The sequence below is a fragment of the Papio anubis genome, chromosome 8 (assembly GCF_008728515.1).
Source record: "Papio anubis isolate 15944 chromosome 8, Panubis1.0, whole genome shotgun sequence".
Classification (NCBI taxonomy): domain Eukaryota; kingdom Metazoa; phylum Chordata; class Mammalia; order Primates; family Cercopithecidae; genus Papio; species Papio anubis.
The window spans coordinates 42295147-42314836 of NC_044983.1; the positions used below are offsets into that span (position 1 = coordinate 42295147).

Sequence of the window (19690 nt, forward strand, 5' to 3'; positions counted from 1 at the left end):
AGGCAGGAAAGGAGACAAACTTCACCTAGGCAATTGTCCTGGATATATCTCACAAAGGCCCCTGTGTGCAGGACAAAGGCAGGAGAGTGACCTTATCTTGGTGCTGGGTACAGCAATATGTCACAATCTCTCTGGTGGTCAGGGCCCAGACAAAAGAGAAGAAACATCAGCTAGGTCCTGAGCCAAGTGATATGTTACAAAGCTTCCTATTGACAGAACCATGCCTACCTCAAAAAAAAAAAAAAAAAAAAAAAAAAAGGAGTCACGTCACCTGTGTGCAGTACCCAGTTGTATGTCACAATGCAACTGCAGGGCCAAGGCAGTAGAAGAAAGTTACATCACTTATATGATGCAGCTAGAAAAAAGCCACAATGCACTTTACAGGAAGGGGTCAGGCCAAGATTTCCCATCAGCTGGGTGCTGGTATCAGTAATAATAAACAATGCCGTTTGTCAGATTGCCAAAGAAGGTGTTATACATTGCTTAGATGCTTGCTGCACCTATGTCACAATTTCAACAGTGCTCTGGGCCTAGAAAGAAGAGTGAAAACACTCAGATGCTGGGCAAAGTCATATTTCTCTATCACACACTTGAAAATGTTCAGAAATAAGTTTCACAGTCCCACACAAGTCCTGGCTTTGGGAGGAGTTGGGTCGAAGTACAGGAGTCACAATCTCAGCAATGGGCAAGATCCACATACAAGAGCCCCAATCCCACTTGAAGATTGTTCCAGTAGAAGAGTCAAAGCCCTACAGGACTGCTGAATCATGGTTCAAATGTCACCAAACCACATGTGGCCTAGATTCATGTATGACAATAACAATTTCAAGCTTCAACTACTTATGTGTGGGAGATTTAGTACCTCATTTGTAGGCTCTGTTCATGTGTGAGAATGACAATTGTGTCATCTGGGTGTGGTTCCAAGAGTCACAATAGCACCTGGTTGCTGATGCCTATTATGACACTCTTTGTACCACTCAGGTTTTATATAATATGCCTGAGTAGCATCCTTTTCTGTGAATTCTCACAGGTTGGAGATCTAGGACTTTACTCCTGGCCATAAGACTGGCTATGAGAGTCAAAATATATCTGCTGTCTGGGTCTAGGTATGAGAGTTATTATTGTGCATATGAGCTGCATCCAGGTATATGTCACAAATTTACCTTTGGACAGAGACAAGACAGAAGAGTTACATCATGTTGATGCTGAGCCAGGGATACATTATAATCTCCAATGTAGGCAGAACCAAGTCAGAAGAGTCATATCACCTGGGTACAGTCTCAGATAATATGTCATCATGCTCACTGTATACAGGGTTGAAAAAATAGTGGATAGTCACATTTCCTAGGTGCTGGGCTCAGCAATATTTTATAATTCCCTCTCTTGGCAGAGTCTGGGACAAATAGGGGAGTCGCAACACCTAGGTTTTGCACTCAGTGTTATATCACAATTTCTTCAGTGGGCAGGATCCAGGCTAGAGGGGAGAGTCACATTACCTAGATGCTATATCTAGCAATATGTCACAGTGTCACCTGTGGGCAGGGCACTGGTAGGAGAGACACATCACCTAGTTGATAGGCCCAGAGATATGTGATAATATCTCCTGTTGGCTGGATCCAAGCAGAAGAGTCACATTATTATTATTCTAACCCAGCAATATTTCACAATGCTCCCATGGGAAACCATTTAAACCAAAATGTCTCAACACCAGGGTACTAGGCCTAGTGATATGACACAATCTCCTCATCTTTTAGAGTGACACCTTTAACTGTTAGCCTTGTGTGCATATAAGAGTCACCATCTCACTTGTGTATGGGGTCATCATATGGCACACTCTACAACATTCAAAGGCTTTATGCAACATGAATGAGACTTGCAAAAAACTCTGAGGTCTACACACAATCTTACATATTGCCCTAAACTCAGTTATGATAGACAACATCTCTCTTATAGGCTGGGTTCAGATGAGAGATCCATTATTGTGCCTGTGATCTGGGTCCAGAAATGAGTCACCTGTAGCAAGATCCATATATGAAATTCACAATTCCATCTTTGTACTTTATTTACTTGTTAGACTCAGGACTTCTACAGTGGGCTTTGTAAATGTGGGATGGTGACAATTTTTGCTCTCGCCTGCATGTGTAATCAAGAGTCTCGATCTTAACCTTTTGCTGGGCCCTGTTGTGAAACTCTGTACCACCCAAGGAACATATAGAATATGAGTTAGTGTTGTAACCTTCTGTGAGTTTTGTACAAATAAGCAACTGATAACCTTGTTTATTGCCCTAAGCATAATGATGAGAAGCAAAGTATCTACTATTAGTAGAACCCAAATTTAAGTTTGATCATCATTCCCATGAACTGAAGCAATGTACATTTCATAATATCATTTGTAAGAAAAAAACTTGGCAGGAGGATAGCACAACTTCGGTGCTGTGCCAAGCAATATGTCACAATGCCCTCTCTAGGAAGGATCTAGAAATCAGGGTTGCATTACCTGGGTGCTGGACCCAGCAATATGACACAATCCCAAATGTGGAAAAAAAAAAAAAAAAAAAAGAAAAATGATGAGAGCCAAACCAGCTACAGAATAGGCCCAAGATATGTAAAAATACTTTCTGTTGCTCTGGCACAAGCAGGAGAGTTACACCATCAGAGTGGGAGGCCTAGCAATATGCCGTAATTCTCTTTATGCAGGACCCAGGCAGAAGAGGAACATCATCTGGGTGCTAGGCCCTGCAATACATCAAAATTACTTTTCATGGGCATGGTTCAGGAAAAAAAGTAGAATCATATTACCTAAGTATTGGGCTTAGCAATATGCCATGTGACCCCATTGTAAAGGTTCTGGCAGAACAAAAGTGTCATATCACTTAGGACACAACCTCAGATATCTGGACCAATGTCCCAAATAGGCAAGAGTCAGGCAGAAGAGAAGACTCATATCATCTAGGTGATTCTCTAGCTATATGACACAACCTAACATGTGAGGTCAAAGCAGGCAGAAGAGCCACATCACCTTGATACTGGGTTTTGAACTATGTCACAAGGCTCCCTTAGGGCAGGACCCTGGCAAGAGAGTTACAACAAATAGGTGCAGGTTCTACTCTTATGTCACAATGCTCCATGTGGGCAGGGCCTGAGCAGGGAGTCACATCACCTAGGTGATAGACCCAGAGAGATGTCACAATGTGCTCCTTGAGGCAGGGCCCTGCTGAAAGACTACCATCACCTGTGTGCCTAGACTAGCAATATGTCACTATCCAGGTAAGCAAGACCCAAGCTGGAGATCAACATCACCTTGTGATGTATCATAGTGCTCTCTTTAGGACATGGCCCTAGCAAAAGAGTACCATCACCTGTGTGCCTGGCCCAGCCATATGTCACTATCCCCCATAGTGTTCAGGGCCCATTCTAATGAGGAAAGTTATGTCACCTAAGTGGTGGACACAGTGATATGTCACAGTGATTTCTGCGGACATGGCTCAGGCAAAAATGTGACATGACCTGGGTGCTGGATCTAGTGATATGTTATGATTCTTACCGAGAGCAGAGCCCAGGCAGGACAGTCACATCACCTAGAGATTGGCCCAGGTAGATATCACAATAACATATGCCAGCTCTAACCAGTCTGGAGAGTCGAATCACACAGGTGCTCGGCAAAGATATATATCACAATCACACTGGCAGAAAATTCCCAGGATGAGATGTACAATACCACGCATGTCCTGTTTTCATGCGTGACAGTTGGCTTCACATATGTGAGACAATGACAGTCCTTACTGTCAGGTAGGTGTGCATTTTAGACTCAAAATTTTACCTTTCTGCTGGGTTCTGTTATGACACTCTGTGTACAAGTCCAGGGCTTTATAAAATATCTGACGCTGTTATAATCTTCTTTGTTGTTTTTTTTTTTTAACCAGAAAGAGATTTAATCACTCATGTTTCTAAAACAAGTTTTGAGAGTCAAAATTACTCCTGTTTGTGGGGTCCACATATGAGAGTCATTATCATGCCTGTGAACTGTTCCTAGGCATATGTCACAATTTACTCTGTAGTAATGAAACAGGCACGACAGCCAAGTCACCTAAATGCTGAGCCAGAAATTTTCCAATATTCTCCTTGTAGATATTTTCCTGGCAGAAAAGTTGCATAACTTGGGGTTACACCCAGATGTATGGCACCATACCCCTTGTGGACAGTGTTACAATCCCCAGTGGAAGCAGGGTCCAGGCAGGAGAGGAGAGTCAGGCAACTAGATGATGGGTCCAGAGATATGTTACAATCCTTCCTGAGAATATTGTTAAGACAGGAGAGTCAAATCACCAAGGTGCTCAGCTGAGGTAAATGTCCAAATCTCATTTGTGGGCTACACCTATGCCAGATTATTAAATCACTCAGGAGCTGGGCAAAGGTATATGTCACAATAACACTGGTGGAAAGTTCCAGGAATGGGGACACCATCTTGCATATGACCTGGCTCCAGGTTTAAGAGTCATGATTAGTCCTCTTATCTGGTCTCAGGTATATGGCACAATATCACCTGTGGGCAGAGAGCAAGCAGGAAGGTCACATCACCTGGGAGGGTGCTTGTCCAGTGAGACGTCACAATCTTTCTTGTGGACAAGAACCTGGAAGAAGAGTCACAACACCTGGATGCTGGTTTGAGTGATTTATCAAAATTCCCCCTGTGGACAGGGCTTAGGAAGTTAAGGAGACTCATTTCACCCAGGCAATTGGCCTAGATGTATGTCACAATGGCCACTATGTGCAAAACCAAGGTATAAAAGTGACCTCACCTTGGAGCTGGGTTTAGCAATATGTCACAATCTCCCCTGTGGTCAGGGCAAGGTGGGAGAGGAGAAACATCACCAAGGTGCTGAGTCAAATGATATGTTACAAAACTTCCTGTTGGCAGAACCTGGTACTGCAGAACTGGTGCAGTACCCAGTTATGTGTCACAATGCACCATAAGTGCAGGGCCAAGGCAGTAGAAGGGAGTCACATCACTTACATGAGGGACCTACATATAAGCCACAATGCCTTTTATAGTCAGGGATCAGGCAAAGAATTCACATCACTTGGGTGCTGGTGCCAGTCACATATAAAAGTGCCCTTTGTAGGCAGGCCCAGGCATTTTTGCTTAGGTGTATGGTCCACGTATGTCACAATGTCGTCTGTGATCATGTCCTAAAAAGGAGAGTCAAATCACTCAAGAGGTGGGCTCACTTTTATGTCCTAATCACACAGAAATAAATATTCAGAAGTAAGTTTCGCAGTCCCACACAAGTCCTGGTTTCGTGAATATGGGTCAACATCTCCTGTAAGTTGGGTCGAAGTAGAAGAGTTACATCTCAACAGTGGGATAAATCCATGTATAAGATGCCCAATCCCACTTGAAGATTGTGTTCCAGTAGGGGAATCACAGACTTACAGGTGTGCTAAATCATGCTTCACCAAAACACCTGTGGGTCAGATCCGCATATGAGAGGAAAAATTTCAACTTTCATTTGCTCTTTTGTGTGAGATTTAGTGCCTTATTTGTAGGTCCTGTTCTTGTGAGAGAATGACATTTGGGTCAGCCAGGTGTGCACCCAAGAGTCAATTGCACCTGGTTGCTGTTCCCTGTTATGACACTCTTTGTACCGCTGAGGTTTTATATTATATTCCTGAGTATCATAATCCTCTGTGAACTTTATACAATTAGGAGACCCATTACTTTACTTATGGCCATGAGGCTGGCATTATGAGTCAAAATAGTTCTCCTTTGTGGGTCCAGGTATTATGCTTATGTTCGTGCATATGAGCTGAACTCAAGTATATGTCACAAATTCACCTGTGGGGAGAAACAAGGCAGGAGAGTCTCGTCACCTGGATTCTAAATTCGGGATGTATTATAATCTCCTTTGCAGGCAGGGCCAGGTCAGAAGAGTCACATCACCTTGGTATAGCCTCAAGAAATATGGCACCATGTCTATTGTAGACAGGGTTGAAGAAAAAGAGGAGAATCACACCACCTAGGTAGTGTAGGGTACTAGGCCCAGTGATATGACACAATCTCCTCATCTTTGAGGGCAACACCTTTAATTGTTAGCTTGGTGTGTATATAAGTCACAATGTCACTTGTGTGCTTGATCATCGCATGACACCCTCTACACCATTTGAAGGCTTTATATGGCATGCATGAGAGTTGCAAACTACTCTGAGGCCCACGTGCTCATATGGACTCACAACCTTATATATTGCCTTAATCCCAGGTATAATAGTCAACATCTCTCATTTAGGCTGAGTTCAAGAATGGATCCTTTTTATGCCTGTGAGCTGGGTCCAAAAATGAGTCATGATAGCACCTGTGGTCAGATCCCACATATGAGAGTCACGATTCCATCTTTGAACTCTTTTCGTTTGTTAGACCCAGTACCTCAACAGTGGGCTTTGTAAATATAGGATGGTGACGGCTTTTACTTTCACCTGGGTGTGTAATTGAGAGTCACAATCTTAACTTTGTACTGGGCCTTGTTATGAAACTCTCTGTGCCACTCAAGGAGTTTATACAATATGAGTTAGTGTTGTAAACTTCTGTGAGTTTTCTATAAATATGCAATCCAGGATTTTACCTATTACCTTAAGCCTAGCAATGAGAGGCAAAATATATTCCATTGGCTGAATTGCAATGTAAGTCTGACCATCATGCCTGTGAATTGAAGCAAGGTATATGCCATAATCCCATTTTTGGGCAAAAATCTAGGAAAAGGTAACATAACTTAGGTGATGTGGCAAGCATGTCACAATGCCCTCTTTAGGCAGAATCTAGGAAGGAGGGTCACATTAACTGGGTGCTGGATCCAGCAATATGACATAATTTCACATGTGGAAAAACTTAGCCAAGGGATGAGAACAAAAACACCTACAGAATAAGCTGAAGATATGTGAAAGTACTCCCTGTGGCTCTGCCACAGGCAGGACCATAGCATCGTCAGGGTGCTGGGCCCATGAGTATGCAATAATTCCCTCTTCATTCAGGACTCTGGCAGAAGAGTAACATCATCTGGGTGCAATAAGTCAAAATTTCCCTTTGTGGGCATGGTTCACAGAAAAGAGTAGAGTCACATGATTTAAATGCTGGGCTCAGCAATATGTCACAATCTCACCATTTTAAAGGCCTAGGCAGGGGAAGAAAGTCACATCACTTAGGTCATGGGCTCAGAGATATGTCCCAATATCTCCAGTAGGCAGGGCTCTGGCAGAAAAGCAGAGTCATATCATCTAGGTGCTTCCTTAGTTATACATCACAATCTAACACATGGGTAGGAACCAGACAGAAGAGCCACATCACCTGGGTGCTTGGTCCTGAGCTATGTTGAAAGGCTCCCTTAGGACAGAACCAAGGCAAAAGAGTTATATCACCTTTGTGCAGGTTTAACTTTTATATCACAATACTCTATGTGGGTGAGGCCCAAGCATTGAGTCCCATCACCTAGGAGATAGACCCAGAGATATGTCACAATGCCCTCCTTGAAACATAGTCCTGGCATAAGAGTACCCTCACCTGTGTGCCTGGTCTTGCAATATGTCACTACCACCCCATGTGTTCAAGACCCATTCCAGAGAGGAGAGATACATCACCTAAATGGTGGACATAGTCATATGTCACAATGATGTCTGTGGGCATGACCCAGGCAAGAATGTAACATAACCTGGGTGTTAGATCCAGTGATATGTCACAATAGTTACTGAGGGAAGGGCCCAGGCAGGAGAGTCACATCATCTAGAGGCTGGCCCAGGTAGAGATTACAATCCCATATATTTACTGGAGAGTCAAATCCCACAGATGCTCGGCAAATATTTATATGACTATCACACTGGCAGAATATTCCAGAGATGAGATTTACAATACCACAAATGTCCTGTTTTCACAAGTGACAGCTGGTTTCATATATGTGAGATGTGACAGTACTTATTGTCTGCCGGGTGTGCATATGAGACTCGCAATTTCACCTTTCTGCTGGGTTCTGTTATTACACTCTCTGTATAAGTTAAAGGCTTTATAAAATATCTGAGACTGTTTTAATCTCCTATGACCTTTTCATCAGAAAGAGATCTAAGATATCACTTATGTTTCTAAAGCAAGTTACAAGAGTCAAAATTACTCCTATTTGTGGGGTCCACATATGACAGTCATTATCATGCCTGTGAGCTGTGCCTACGTATATGTCAAAATTTACTCTGTGGTAATGAAACAGGCATGACAGCCACATAACCTAAATGCTGAGGCAGAAATGTTCCAATATTCTCCTTGTAGGCAAGTTCCTGGCAAAAAAGTCGCATAGCTTCAGGGCTATGCCCAACTGTATGGCACAATGTCCGTTGTAGGCAATGTCCAGGCAGAAGAGGCGAGTCGTATCACCTAAATAATAGGCCCAGAGATATGTCGCAATGCCTCCTGCTGAAAGGGTCAGGCACATGTCATTTCTGATCATAGTCATTTTAACTGGAGTGGTTTGGTATCTTATTGTGGCTTTGATTTGCATTTTTCTAATAATTAATGTTGCACGTCTTTGCATGTACTTGGCTGTTTGTATGTCTTCTTTGGAGAAATGTCACTTAAGGTCTCTTGCCTGTTACTAGATTGTGTTATTTTTGCTGCTAAGTTTGTTATCTATTCTGTATGTTTATCCATTGTCATATGTATAGTTTGCAAATATATTCACCCACACTGTAAGTTGTCTTTTCACTCTGTTAATCCATTTTTTGCTATGTAAATTTTTTTCAGATTCTGATAACTCCACTTGTCTCCTTTTGCTTTTGTTGCTTGTGGTTTTGAGGTCTTATTTAAAAAATATTTTCTGTCCTATTTGGTAAAGAATTTCTCTATGTTTTATTCAAATAGTTTTATAAATTTGAGTTTTACATTTAAATCTTCTATTTATTTTTAATTAAGTTGTTTTAATATGGTAACAGTGAGGCACTTAGTTGTATTCATTTAAATAATCAATTTTCCTAGCTCAATTCATTGAAAAGATTGACTTTTCTTAAATGTGTATCCTAAATAACTTAAAAATTACTTGACTCTAGGTTTATAAATTTATTACTGGGATCACTGGATACTTCGGTCCATGTGTCTGTTTTCTATGCCAGTATCATGCTCTTTTGCTTGTTATAGCTTTGCAATATATTTTGAAGTCAGGTAGTTTGATGCTTTCAGATTTGTTCTTTTTTCACAAGATTACTTTGGCGAGGTTTTTTTTTTGTTTCCTATAAATTTTAGGCCTGTTTTTTTCATTTCTGTGAAAAAAAGTCATTGGTATTTTTATAGAGTTTGTATTGAATCTGTAGATTACCTTGAGTAGCATAGCTATTTTAACAATGTTTTTTATAACTCATGAGCAAAAAACATCTCTCAAATTTTTCATGTTTCAGTTTCTTCATCAGTTTTTTTTTTTGTTTTAGACAGAGCCTCACTCTGTTGCCCAGGCTGGAGTACAGTGGAGTGATCTTGGCTCACTGCAAGCTCCGCCTTCCGGGTTCAAGCAATTCTCTGCCTCAGCCTCCTAAGTAAATGGGACTACAGGCACTCACCACCACACCCGGCTAATTTTTTTGTATTTTTAGTAGAGGCAGGGTTTCACTATGTTAGCCAGGATGGTCTCGATCTCCTGACCTCATGATGCACCCACCTCGGCCTCCCAAAGTTCTGGGAATACAGGCGTGAGCCACCACACCCAGCCCTTCATCAGTTTTATAACTTATAGTGTAGAGAGTGTTTATCTTTTTAATTAAGTTTACTGCTAGACCCCTTTATTTTTTGTTCTAGATGCAGAAAAAGTATTTGGAAAAATTTAACATGCCTTTGTGATTAAAAAAACTGAACAAATTAGGTATAGATGGTATGTGCCTCAACACAGTTAAGGTGAAATATGACAAATCAATAGCTAATATCACACTGAACAGGAAAAGAAGAAAGTTTTTTATTTAAGACCTGGAACAAGACAATGATGTCTACTTTTACCACTTTCATTCAACAGAGTACTGGAAGTCACAGCCAGATTATTTATGCAAGAGAAAGAAATGAAAAACATCCAAATAAAAAAGGAGAAAGTCAAATTGTCTTTGTTTGCAGATCACATAATTGTCTATATAGCAAAACTTAAATACTACACTAAAAATCGAGAATTAATAAAGAAATTCAGTAAAGTGGCAAAATATCAAATTAACATAAAAATTAGTAGGAGCACTTTTACATGCCAAGAACAAGCCATCTGAAAAAGAAATTCAAGAAAAAAATTATTTACAGCAACTATAAATAATAAATCTTACTTCATTTTAAGTTCATGCTTGCGGTAAGGTTCAAGTTTATTTTTTATCATTTGGATATTCAGTATTCTCCAACCCAATTTTTAAAGAGACTGTTTTTTTCTCATTTTGAGTGATAGAGACAGGAGATAGCCAAAGGACCTTTTCCCATTTTGAGTGTTAGAGACAAGAGACAGTCATGGGTCCTCGGCAAAACTTCTCCTTTAAGCCTAAAGCAGCCTGAAGGCTGAAAAATTGGACTGCTGGTTTAGGATGAAGCTGGCCCTTTCCTGACTGTTTCTCTCTGAATAATGCCCCTGTGTACACTGGTAAAAGGAGGTGGAGCCATGGAAATTCACACCTTTTGGCAGGGGAGGAGCCTGGACTATTCAGTTGCTATGTGGTTACCCGGTGTTCATCAATCTGTGAGGTGGGGGCCTGTTAACAGGAGTCTCTCTCACTTTGCTGACAGTTTTTTTTTTTCTTTTTCCTTTTTGCCCAATAAACTTTACTCCTCACCCTTCAGTGTGTTCATTAGTCTATTTGTTCCTGGTCATGTTTCAAGATCCTGATTTTAGCTGAATTAAGGAGAAAGTTCTACAACAGTTTGGTGTCCAGATGTGGGGCTAGAGGAAGGGTAAGAGGTGAACCAAAAGCTCTTTTCCTCTTTTGTTTGTAAGTCTTTTCATCCTTGGACTTCTTTCTAGGGTAGAGGAAACTGTGCACCACCCCACTCTAATAGCCCCAAGCACATGCAGGCTGGACAGGTGAATGGCAGCTCCTCACCCCCATCTCCTCTGGGCTGGAAAATGGCAGGCATTCATGGTGTCTTCCCCTTCTTCAGCCAAGGGATCCAGCCTTATCCAACAGCAATTTAGTTTTTCTCTCTGTTGAAGGAACCCATTTGCATCAGAATGAAAATTTTCTTCCCTGCCTACACCTAAGCCTTATTTTTTTCTTTCCTCTTTCCTCTACCCTGTCAGCGGTTTGCTTTTAACCAAAAGGCTATTTTTTTTTCTTCTTAGAAAATGTTTCGCTAGGCTAGGATCCCAACGATCACTGCCTATATTCTTTGTAGAGTTTTAACTGTGAAAGGATATTTGTGAGGTTGGTCTCGAGCTGTGGCCAATCTGGTGTGCTTTGTATGTCATTCTCTATGGTTGTTAGGACATTTTGCTGCAGGCCTCCATCTTGTTTTAGGCTGTTAGTAGCATGATCTGTAACCACGTGGCAGTGTTTTGTTCTGGCCTCTGCTATTTTACAATGGTGGCCCAGGTTTAATCCTGGCTTAGGAAATGAGTCCCTTCTGATTTTATATCAGCATGTAACTTTTGAGATTTGCTGATTTTCTTCCCCTTCACAAACTGCCTTAATTTTTTTTTTTCCTCTGAGCACCTGGTAAGTTAACTTTGGTAAAGTTTGAATGCCAGAAATACTGGCTGCTTAGTGCTGCTAGAGTCAGGTAATAATGAATTTAAAAGATTTTCTTAAAGAGTGCTCAACTTAATTAAAAGTGGATATCCAAATTACAGGTATATTTAAAAGATCTTTATGTTTTTCTCTTCTGGGATCTTGTTTTGCTGGGAAAAGGTTTTTTCTCAGCCAACTGAATTTTTTTTACTTCATTTTGTCTTGCCACTCTAATGCATGCGTGAGAGGTCAGTAATTCAATCAGGAAATTGGCAAATAATAAATCTTATGGTTACTGGGTTTTCTTCTGCCTGTCTGTAGTTATGTATGTGTTGTGTGTGTGATGTCTGTCAAACAGAGCTCTAATAAATTGACTTAAAGAATGATAAGAACTTGGATCAAATATATATATATATATTTTAAATTTATTTATTATTATTATACTTTAAGTTGTAGGGTACATGTGCATAACGTGCAGGTTTGTTACATATGTATACTTGTGCCTTGTTGGTGTGCTGCACCCATCAACTCGTCATTTACATCAGGTATAACTCCCAATGCAATCCCTCCCCCCTCCCCCGTCCCCCCTCCCCATGATAGGCCCCGGTGTGTGATGTTCCCCTTCCTGAGTCCAAGTGATCTCATTGTTCAGTTCCCACCTATGAGTGAGAACATGCAGTGTTTGGTTTTCTGTTCTTGTGATAGTTTGCTAAGAATGATGGTTTCCAGCTGCATCCATGTCCCTACAAAGGACACAAACTCATCCTTTTTTATGGCTGCATAGTATTCCATGGTGTATATGTGCCACATTTTCTTAATCCAATCTGTCACTGATGGACATTTGGGTTGATTCCAAGTCTTTGCTATTGTGAATAGTGCCGCAATAAACATACGTGTGCATGTGTCTTTATAGCAGCATAATTTATAATCCTTTGGGTATATCCCCAGTAATGGCATGGCTGGGTCATATGGTACATCTAGTTCTAGATCCTTGAGGAATCGCCATACTGTTTTCCATAATGGTTGAACTAGTTTATAATCCCACCAACAGTGTAAAAGTGTTCCTATTTCTCCACATCCTCTCCAGCACCTGTTGTTTCCTGACTTTTTAATGATCGCCATTCTAACTGGTGTGAGATGGTATCTCATTGTGGTTTTGATTTGCATTTCTCTGATGTCCAGTGATGATGAGCATTTTTTCATGTGTCTGTTGGCTGTATGAATGTCTTCTTTTGAGAACTGTCTGTTCATATCCTTTGCCCACTTTTCGATGGGGTTGTTTGTTTTTTTCTTGTAAATTTGTTTGAGTTCTTTGTAGGTTCTGGATATTAGCCCTTTGTCAGATGAGTAGATTGCAAAAATTTTCTCCCATTCTGTAGGTTGCCTGTTCACTCTGATGGTAGTTTCTTTTGCTGTGCAGAAGCTCTTTAGTTTAATTAGATCCCATTTGTCAATTTTGGCTTTTGCTGCTATTGCTTTTGGTGTTTTAGACATGAAGTCTTTGCCCATGCCTATGTCCTGAATGGTACTACCTAGGTTTTCCTCTAGGATTTTTATGGTATTAGGTCTAACATTTAAGTCTCTAATCCATCTTGAATTAATTTTCATATAAGGAGTAAGGAAAGAATCCAGTTTCAGCTTTCTACTTATGGCTAGCCAATTTTCCCAGCATCATTTATTAAATAGGGAATCCTTTCCCCATTTCTTGTTTCTCTCAGGTTTGTCAAAGATCAGATGGCTGTAGATGTGTGGTATTATTTCTGAGGACTCTGTTCTGTTCCATTGGTCTATATCTCTGTTTTGGTACCAGTACCATGCTGTTTTGGTTACTGTAGCCTTGTAGTATAGTTTGAAGTCAGGTAGCGTGATGCCTCCAGCTTTGTTCTTTTGACTTAGGATTGTCTTGGAGATGCGGGCTCTTTTTTGGATCCATATGAACTTTAAAGCAGTTTTTTCCAATTCTGTGAAGAAACTCGTTGGTAGCTTGATGGGGATGGCATTGAATCTATAAATTAACTTGGGCAGTATGGCCATTTTCACGATATTGATTCTTCCTATCCATGAGCATGGTATGTTCTTCCATTTGTTTGTGTCCTCTTTGATTTCACTGAGCAGTGGTTTGTAGTTCTCCTTGAAGAGGTCCTTGACATCCCTTGTAAGTTGGATTCCTAGGTATTTTATTCTCTTTGAAGCAATTGTGAATGGAAGTTCATTCCCGATTTGGCTCTCTGTTTGTCTGTTACTGGTGTATAAGAATGCTTGTGATTTTTGCACATTAATTTTGTATCCTGAGACTTTGCTGAAGTTGCTTATCAGCTTAAGGAGATTTTGGGCTGAGACAATGGGGTTTTCTAAATATACAATCATGTCATCTGCAAACAGGGACAATTTGACTTCTTCTTTTCCTAACTGAATACCCTTGATTTCTTTCTCTTGCCTGATTGCCCTAGCCAGAACTTCCAACACTATGTTGAATAGGAGTGGTGAGAGAGGGCATCCCTGACTTGTGCCAGTTTTCAAAGGGAATTTTTCCAGTTTTTGCCCATTCAGTATGATATTGGCTGTGGGTTTGTCATAGATAGCTCTTATTATTTTGAGGTACGTTCCATCAATACCGCATTTATTGAGCGTTTTTAGCATGAAGGGCTGTTGAATTTTGTCAAAAGCCTTTTCTGCATCTATTGAGAAAATCATGTGGTTCTTGTCTTTGGTTCTGTTTATATGCTGGATTATGTTTATTGAATTGCGAATGTTGAACCAGCCTTGCATCCCAGGGATGAAGCCCACTTGATCATGGTGGATAAGCTTTTTGATGTGTTGCTGAATCCGGTTTGCCAGTACTTTATTGAGGATTTTTGCATCGATGTTCATCAGGGATATTGGTCTAAAATTCTCTTTTTTTGTTGTGTCTCTGCCAGGCTTTGGTATCAGGATGATGTTGGCCTCATAAAATGAATTAGGGAGGATTCCCTCTTTTTCTATTGATTGGAATAGTTTCAGAAGGAATGGTACCAACTCCTCCTTGTACCTCTGGTAGAATTCGGCTGTGAATCCATCTGGTCCTGGACTTTTTTTGGTTGGTAGGCTATTAATTATTGCCTCAATTTCAGAGCCTGCTATTGGTCTATTCAGGGATTCAACTTCTTCCCAGTTTAGTCTTGGAAGAGTGTAAGTGTCCAGGAAATTATCCATTTCTTCTAGATTTTCCAGTTTATTTGCGTAGAGGTGTTTATAGTATTCTCTGATGGCAGTTTGTATTTCTGTGGGGTCAGTGGTGATATCCCCTTTATCATTTTTTATTGCGTCAATTTGATTCTTCTCTCTTTTCTTCTTTATTAGTCTTGCTAGTGGTCTGTCAATTTTGTTGATCTTTTCAAAAAACCAACTCCTGGATTCATTGATTTTTTTGGAGGGTTTTTTGTGTTTCTATCTCCTTCAGTTCTGCTCTGATCTTAGTTATTTCTTGCCTTCTGCTAGCTTTCGAATGTGTTTGCTCTTGCTTCTCTAGTTCTTTTAATTGCGATGTTAGAGTGTCAATTTTAGATCTTTCCTGCTTTCTCTTGTGGGCATTTAGTGCTATAAATTTCCCTCTACACACTGCTTTAAATGTGTCCCAGAGATTCTGGTATGTTGTGTCTTTGTTCTCATTGGTTTCAAAGAACATCTTTATTTCTGCCTTCATTTCGTTATGTACCCAGTAGTCATTCAGCAGCAGGTTGTTCAGTTTCCATGTAGTTGAGCGGTTTTGATTGAGTTTCTTAGTCCTGAGTTCTAGTTTGATTGCACTGTGGTCTGAGAGACAGTTTGTTATTATTTCTGTTCTTGTACATTTGCTGAGGAGTGCTTTACTTCCAATTACGTGGTCAATTTTGGAGTAAGTACGATGTGGTGCTGAGAAGAATGTATATTCTGTTGATTTGGGGTGGAGAGTTCTATAGATGTCGATTAGGTCTGCTTGCTGCAGAGATGAGTTCAATTCCTGGATATCCTTGTTAACTTTCTGTCTCGTTGATCTGTCTAAAGTTGACAGTGGAGTGTTGAAGTCTCCCATTATTATTGTATGGGAGTCTAAGTCTCTTTGTAAGTCTCTAAGGACTTGCTTTATGAATCTGGGTGCTCCTGTATTGGGTGCATATATATTTAGGATAGTTGGCTCTTCCTGTTGAATTGATCCCTTTACCATTATGTAATGGCCTTCTTTGTCTCTTTTGATCTTTGATGGTTTAAAGTCTGTTTTATCAGAGACTAGTATTGCAACCCCTGCTTTTTTTTGTTCTCCATTTGCTTGGTAAATCTTCCTCCATCCCTTTATTTTGAGCCTATGTATGTCTCTGCGTGTGAGATGGGTCTCCTGAATACAGCAGACTGATGGGTCTTGACTCTCTATCCAGTTTGCCAGTCTGTGTCTTTTAATTGGAACATTTAGTCCATTTACATTTAAGGTTAAGATTGTTATGTGTGAACTTGATCCTGCCATTATGATATTAACTGGTTATTTTGCTCGTTAGTTGATGCAGTTTCTTCCTAGCCTCGATGGTCTTTACATTTTGGCATGTTTTTGCAATGGCTGGTACTGGTTGTTCCTTTCCATGTTTAGTGCTTCCTTCAGGGTCTCTTGTAAGGCAGGCCTAGTGGTGACAAAGTCTCTAAGCATTTGCTTATCTGTAAAGGATTTTATTTCTCCTTCACTTATGAAACTTAGTTTGGCTGGATATGAAATTCTGGGTTTAAAATTCTTTTCTTTAAGAATGTTGAATATTGGCCCCCACTCTCTTCTGGCTTGGAGAGTTTCTGCCGAGAGATCTGCTGTTAGTCTGATGAGTTTCCCTTTTGTTGGTAACCCGACATTTATCTCTGGCTGCCCTTAAGATTTTTTCCTTCATTTCAACTTTGGTGAATCTAGCAATTATGTGTCTTGGAGTTGCTCTTCTCGAGGAGTATCTTTGTGGCGTTCTCTGTATTTCCTGGATTTGAATGTTGGCCTGCCCTACTAGGTTGGGGAAGTTCTCCTGGATGATATCCTGAAGAGTGTTTTCGAACTTGGTTCCATTTTCCCTCTCACTTTCAGGCACCCCAATCAGATGTAGATTTGGTCTTTTTACATAATCCCATACTTCTGGCAGACTTTTTTCATTTCTTTTTCCTCTTTTTTCTTTAGATTTCTCTTCTCGCTTCATTTCATTCATTTGATCTTCAATCGCTGATACTCTTTCTTCCTGTTGATCGAGTCGGTTACTGAAGCTTGTGCATTTGTCACATATTGCTCGTGTCATGGTTTTCATGTCTGTCCATTTCGTTTATGGCCTTCTCTGCATTAATTATTCTAGTTATCAATTCTTCCACTCTTTTTTCAAGATTTTTAGTTTCTTTGCGCTGGGTACGTAATTCCTCCTTTAGCTCTGAGAAGTTTGATGGACTGAAGCCTTCTTCTCTCATCTCGTCAAAGTCATTCTCCGTCTAGCTTTGATCCGTTGCTGGCGATGAGCTGCGTTCCTTTGCCGGGGGAGGTGTCCTGTTATTTTTTGAATTTCCAGCTTTTCTGCCCTGCTTTTTCCCCATCTTTGTGGTTTTATCTACCTTTGGTCTTTGATGATGGTGACGTACTGATGGGGTTTTGGTGTTGGTGTCCTTTCTGTTTGTTAGTTTTCCTTCTAACAGTCAGGACCCTCAGCTGTGGGTCTGTTGGAGATTGCTTGAGGTCCACTCCAGACCCTGTTTGCCTGGGTGTCAGCAGCAGAGGCTGCAGAAGATAGAATACTGTTGAACAGCGAGTGTACCTGTCTGATTCTTACTTTGCAAGCTTCCTCTCAAGGGTGTACTCCACTGTGTGAGGTGTGGGGTGTCAGTCTGCCCGTAGTGGAGGATGTCTCCCAGTTAGGCTACTCAGGGTTCAGGGACCCACTTGAGCAGGCAGTCTGTCCCTTCTCAGATCTCAACCTCTGTGTTGGGAGATCCACTGCTCTCTTCAAAGCTGTCAGACAGAGTCACTTGTGTCTGCAGGTTTCTGCTCATTTTTTTTTGTTGTTGTTGTTGTTGTTTAGCTGTGCCCTGTCCCCAGAGGTGGAGTCTACAGAGACTGGCAGTCCTCCTTGAACTGCTGTGATCTCTACCCAGTTCAATCTTCCCAGGGCTTTGTTTACTTACTTAAGCCTCAGCAAGGTGGGTGCCCCTCCCCCAGCCTCACTGCTGCCTTGTGGTTAGATCGCAGACTGCTATGCTAATAATGAGGAAGGCTCCGTGGGCGTGGGACCCTCCTGGCCAGGTGTGGGATATATTCTCCTGGTGTGCCAGTTTGCTTAAAGTGCAGTATTGGGGTGGGAGTTACCCGATTTTCCAGGTGTTGTGTGTCTCAGTTCCCCTGGCTAGGAAAAGGGATTCCCTTCCCCCTTGTGCTTCCCAGGTGAGGCGATGCCTCGCTCTGCTTCAGCTCTCGCTGGTCGGGCTGCAACAGCTGACCAGCACCAAATGTCCGGCACTCCCCAGTGAGATGAACCCAGTACCTCAGTTGATAATGCAGAAATCACCTGTCTTCTGTGTCGCTCGCACTGGGAGCTGGAGACTGGAGCTGTTCCTATTCGGCCATCTGCTCTGCCCTCAATATTCTTTACATAGTATTTTGGTGAATAATACTAACATAAGTTCCAAACTTGTATGGGATTTCTAAAATTCTAATGTCTGAAGTATATGCTATCAACCACAATTAGGTTATTATGCTAATGTATTGTAAACCACAGAAATAATCAAACTTTTTTTTGTCAATCACGTTTCTGACTGTAACTAGTCTGGACATTTTGTTAAACACAGACAACTGTTGCCTTGTTTTGATTTTTTTTTAAAAATGTTTTTTAATCAGGTATAGAACTTTGACAGGTGATCTCAAATGCAGACTTTTGATAACATTAGAGCTTTTGACACTGGAATACAGGAAAAATGTACAGGCCTCATGAAAAGCTAAAAGGTTCTTGAAAATCAAACAAAACAAGTGTTAACTGAATGCAGTGAACTAATAGAAAGCTGAAGTAATCTTTCTGACTTTTGCTTGTAACATTAGTGATCCTTGTATTGTTTACCAGAGTGAACAAAACTTATCTTGAGATAGTGACAGCCTTTAATATGTGTAATGTGTACTCCTGTGAACAAAATTTGGAGAATGTATGTCTCTCTCTGCCTGGCTTCCCCAGAATTTGAAAAATGGTTGTGAGTAGTCTTAACTTATGACAATATAGCTATTTGCATCAGTACAATAATAATCCACTTTTCTTTGCAATAGGACAGAATTGGAGAAACTGGTTGTCTTACCAAGGCCTTTACTGAAAGGGTATGTTTCCCTTTAAGGAGTCAAGTTCAACTTGCAGAGCCAATCAAAGCCCCTCGGAGAAACAGGCCTCATATCTCGTCTACACAGTCCTTCTGCAGGGTTTCTGATCTGTGCTAAGTAAAGAATGACACTTTCTGACAGGCCCAGGAGCTCCAAGTTAATTGTGGGACCATAAGAGGAGCGGATCACCGAACTCATAAGTATTTGATGGTAAACCCATGGCTGGGCTTGACTTTAGAAAGTCTGAAATTTCTTGTGGAACAGAGTTCCATCAAAGCCAATGTCAAAGACCTATGCAGAAATAATTATTCTTGCTGCACTTTATGCAAATAATCAGGCCAAGTGTAGGACTAAAGTTTTTTTCACAAACAACTCAGTCCTATCCTGATTTGTTTTTAACAGAAAAGAGGACTGAATAAATATTATGTTTCAAAACTTATACATTTGTCATTACATTCTAAAGTCATTAGTTTGGCATTTTGCCTACATTTTAGACCAACCCTGCTTATTTCTGTGAACCAACTAGCGATCCTCAACTGTAGCTCAGAAGAAACAAAAAGGGATGGGTAATGTAAAACTTTGGATTAATATTCTAGTCCTGGGCAATTATCCTGCAAATCCTGCAGAGGGATGGGAATAAATAGGGTGCCCACCTAAATCTTAGCAACC

At 40.9% G+C, this 19690-nt stretch overlaps 1 long non-coding RNA gene across 1 annotated transcript; it reads left to right on the forward strand.

Annotated features, from left to right (window-relative positions):
• The first annotated feature begins 2674 nt into the window (after positions 1-2674).
• LOC108587220 lies at positions 2675-19460 on the forward strand. Its single transcript, XR_001905509.3, has 2 exons — positions 2675-3267; positions 18974-19460. It is a non-coding gene; the product is annotated as an uncharacterized LOC108587220 (long non-coding RNA).
• Positions 19461-19690: the final 230 nt, after the last annotated feature.